The following is a 4,488-nucleotide window of genomic DNA, read 5'->3' as shown; positions in this document are numbered from 1 at the left end:
TAGAAAAGGGGGAACAAAAGGAAAAATTAGCTGCTAGTGTTGAGTGGAAGGTGAAGGGCTCGAAAGAGAAGGCTGCACTGAGTGAGAAAGGTAAGTGTGGGGTGTACCCCAAAAAGGCTGAGAAGAAGCTATCTGCATGGATGTGCACATTAGTTCGAAGGCGAAGAATGGAGCCCGACTTTGACTCAGACCCCGACTAGATGTTCAGGGAAGTTTTCTTTACCTTATGCTTTTAATTGTGTGTCATGGGGATATGCCACAACTTAAAGTGTGGTGTGGGTTGTATGTATGTATGTATAATAGTTTTAGTTTTGTTGTTGTAGTAGTTAAAGATAGAGAAAAAATTGAAAAAACCATAAATATTTTTAAAATTTTTGATTTTTCCCGACGATGGATATTATCGACAGGTTTCTTGAGGGATTTAAGTCGAAAGGAAAAAGACAAATTTTTTTCTTTTGTTAGGTAGTGTAATAATTCCCCCTTGGGTTTTCTTTGTGCCGCGGTTCTTTTCCAAGAGTTTTGTTTGAACCAGGTATAGTTAGTTTTTATTTTTGTTAGGAGTAGAACACCTTCTGCTGTGATTTGAATTAAAGGCAATATTTCTTAACTTGATTATGTCTTGAGAACAGTGAGTGCTGTAGTTGTGATGCTGAGGCTCAGTTTTGACTCTTGTATAAGTACCTTAAATTGTATGATCTTAACTTTGCTTAACTGCTTTGACTAGAATGTCTTGATAATCCAATTTTAAGTGATTTATGTGCCATGTGTGTGTGAGGTTTTGTATTATTCATTGCATTGCATTTGATGTCTAGAACTTGCCCCGTGTGTTTGCAAAGAAAAATAGTAGTTTATTCAGTCTTGGAAGTGATATAGGCATTTCTTTGTTGAGCCAGTTATATGATTTTACCCACCTAATTGTTATGTATCGTAGTTAACCCCTTTGAGCCTGTAATCCTATTTCTTTGGCAACCATATTACAAGCCTTACCCATTTGTTTGAATTGACCATCTATTTGAACTGTGTACCTCTCGTGAGCACTTGAATTTGGTATGAACTTTGTAAAAGTTGAAGTGTGGAGTGGTTGGTTTGGCTTTTGAGTGGAACTATTAAACTGAGGAGAAAAGTGCGATGTTTTGAAAAAGAAAGGAAAAAAATTAAGTGTATGATTGTGGAAAAGTATTCTTTGATAGTGGTGACTCTTGATGTAATTGTGCTTAAAGAAGTAGGGAGTTAATATATATTGATGTGAAGGTGGAGTATTGTTTGACATAAGTGTGGGGTTTTGAACAATGAAATGTATGTATTAAAGTGCTTAGAGAGGTGTAGTCACTCTTATATCTAAATATATCCTACCCATCCTGTAGCCTACATTACAACCAACTAAAGTCCTACATGATCCTTGATTGAATGAGCTCAATTAGCAGAGTAGTACACTATGGGCAAGCCTATGGTACATCTTTTGTGGCATATGAATGTTGTTTACGAGAGTGAGTGAATTCTTTCTATCTTGAGTTCTTAATTATTCTTAAATTTTATTGTGTGCGGAACTACTCTCTATTGTTGTGTGAGGGAACTTGATTCATGAAGGAAAGGTAATGCTTGACCTCTGTGTTAGAGTAAGTGAGCGGGTTGTGAAAAATACTTGGTGCTTTTGAGTCAAATGTTTAGGCTAGGATGTTAAGGTATTGTACTTAATCTGTTTTAAATATTCTTGGTGTGATGAGTTAGGAGAGTTGTTTAAAAAGGTCGTGTCTTTATAAAGTGTAGTTTGATTGCTCGAGGACGAGCAATGGTTTAAGTTTGGGGTGTTGATGGTAGGCTATAATTTCGTATTTTAGTCGCTTATTACACTCTAATTCACTGCAGTTTATTCATGTTTGAGCTTTAATTGGTAGTGTTTTGCACTTATTGTGTGTTTTATGCCTTGTAGGAGTGATTCCGAGCTATGTAGATATTGTGGAATGAATTCGAGTGATTTAGAGCTTTGAAGTCTGAGTAAAAGCCCAAAGGATTAAGCCGGGATCGTGTTCAGGGGTCGAGGACCAAGTTTGGATGTCAAAAATTGAAGTTTGGTCCGTACTCTGAGAAATCTCCACTGTCGCGGTGCGTTAGTGCAAATTTCTGATGTCTATTAGAAATCAACTCTCTGGAGTTCCCCATTAATGCCCCGCATGGCGCGTCGCCCCATGCAGTGCGCCTGTGCAATGTTTACAGAGTAATTGTCCTATTTCGGCTAGGAAAGGTGATTTCGTCTGGGCCTGACCCTACTTGGTATAAATACATGAAAAAATATTAGTTTTTAGACTTTTGACACATATTCAACCTAAAGAGGCTATGGAGGATTTGGAAGAACACGAGCACAAGGATTTCATCATTCCTTCCTCACTCAAGACCCGAGTTTGGATTGAATTTATATTTTCCTCTACTTTAATTTTATTTGTGATGAATTACTCCATATCTATGGAGTAGTTCTCTTTAGGGTTTGATGGATTTGGTATATTTATAATTGTTTGTGGATTATAACTCTAGTTTTATGTATTGAAGCATTTTTGGATGATTTAACTGTTGCATCTATATTCACTTGTTCATGTAATCGAGAGAGGCATAACTTGTGATATCTTTGCATTATACTGTTGGTTGAGTTCATTAATTCTTCTTAGTAATCTAAAGAGACTAGTTGAATCATTGATTAAACCTAGGTAGGAGAATATGGCTCTCGTTGACTCTTCGACCACAGATTTTGCTGCATCTTGGGCCAACGACGACTTGGGAACTCTTCCCTTAATACTATCTTGGCTCAAATATTCTAAAACAGATTTTTGCCCATACAGTTAGTCCCTCCGCTTATTGAGGCCGGCTTCAGGCGAGGTCGATGAGTGGATGTTGTTCGTTGTAGTCGAAACAATCGAGCAAGCTGTGCAAGTCCTGGTGATTATGGAGAATTGGCAACATGGCTCTACGCGGGCCGCTCATTTCAAACGCTTCGATTTTCCCAGTCGATTCGTTGGAGTTATGCTGTCCACAAATTAGGGTGACGTCACGACGTCATACATCATTATGATGCATATTCCAGATGCATTGCTTCGTTTCACGTGTGACCCCTGATTGATCCTGCCGCTTTGGTTCCGATGCCAGTAATGATGAACCATTTTCAATTCAAGTGCCAAGATCCTTATAAATAGAGGTATTGGGTGCGATTTCGAAGTTTTAAGTTTTCTGTTGTTTCGAAACCCTATATTACTCTCTTGCTCTTTGCTTGCTTTAAACCTCTCCTCTCTATTCCAGTGATTTGTGTTGCTCTCAGTTCTTCATCGCTCGATACTTCTCTGATGGATATAATTTATTCATATATTTTTATATATTAAATATTAAAGATTTAAAATTAAACATGAATAAATATATCATGTTCTCCCATATTTTCTAACATACTTCGCAGGAGAAAGAGCATATGAAAATTGAAGAAAAGAAGCAAAAAATTGGGAATTGAGGAGCCAACTGGGAATGAAGAAGCAAATTGACTATATCACCATAGTTGGGATGATAACAATTGGAAATCATGAAGCAAATTACATAGTTGCAACTAGAGAACTATAGTTGAAACTATAGTCTTTCTCTGCAGAATGAAACTCAATTGGCAAGGCCATAGTTGCACCTATAATTTCCATAGCTGCAACTATGGAGAACTTTAGGCATAAAACTCTATAAATAGAGTGTGAATTTTGGATAGAAGACATCGAATCTTGCTGCGAGAAAACTACTCTTTGGTTTCTCTCTTTTCTTTAGTATTTTCTACTAGTTGTCTTTCTTTTAGAAGAATAATATTTCTTCATAAGGTTTTTGTTTCTAAATTAGTTTTTCTTACTTCATAATGGAGTAATTTCTTTTATTGGGATAGTTGGTAAAGCTTGATATATATTTATAATACTATCTCAGTTCAATACATCCTTGGCTTGAATCTTACTTTTTATACTTTATATTGTGCTGTAATAATAGTTTTTAATTAATTACTATTATCACTTCTATCTATTTTATCTCTAAGTTATTCTTATATTGATTTTGCAATTCTCACGAAGCAAAATTGATATATAATAATCAATGAATAAAATAATAGAGTGAGAGTAATTTTTAGTAAACTATTATTCCAAGTTCGTAAACTTGCTTGCCTCAGTTTTAATTCTTACGGAGGAATTGTTGTAGGCAAGATTATTGATTTTTTTGGTAAACATATTCTCACGAAGTTTTTACTACCTCTTAGCACAATTCAAGTAAGAAAAATATTTCGGTTTAATCGTCACAAGGTTTAACTCAATTAATCACACATCCTCACTGAGTGCTATTAATTGACTACTTCTTAGTGAGCTAAATATAATTGTATTAGCAATAAGCTCAGAGAAATACATGGAAAAATTGAGATTTTATTGTAATATATTATCAAGTGAATTCAACGATTCCCAACTCTTTTAAATTATAAATATTCCAAAAGTTCTT

This window comes from Nicotiana tomentosiformis, chromosome 7 (assembly GCF_000390325.3).
Source record: "Nicotiana tomentosiformis chromosome 7, ASM39032v3, whole genome shotgun sequence".
Lineage (NCBI taxonomy): Eukaryota > Viridiplantae > Streptophyta > Magnoliopsida > Solanales > Solanaceae > Nicotiana > Nicotiana tomentosiformis.
Note: the sequence above shows the minus strand (reverse complement) of the source record.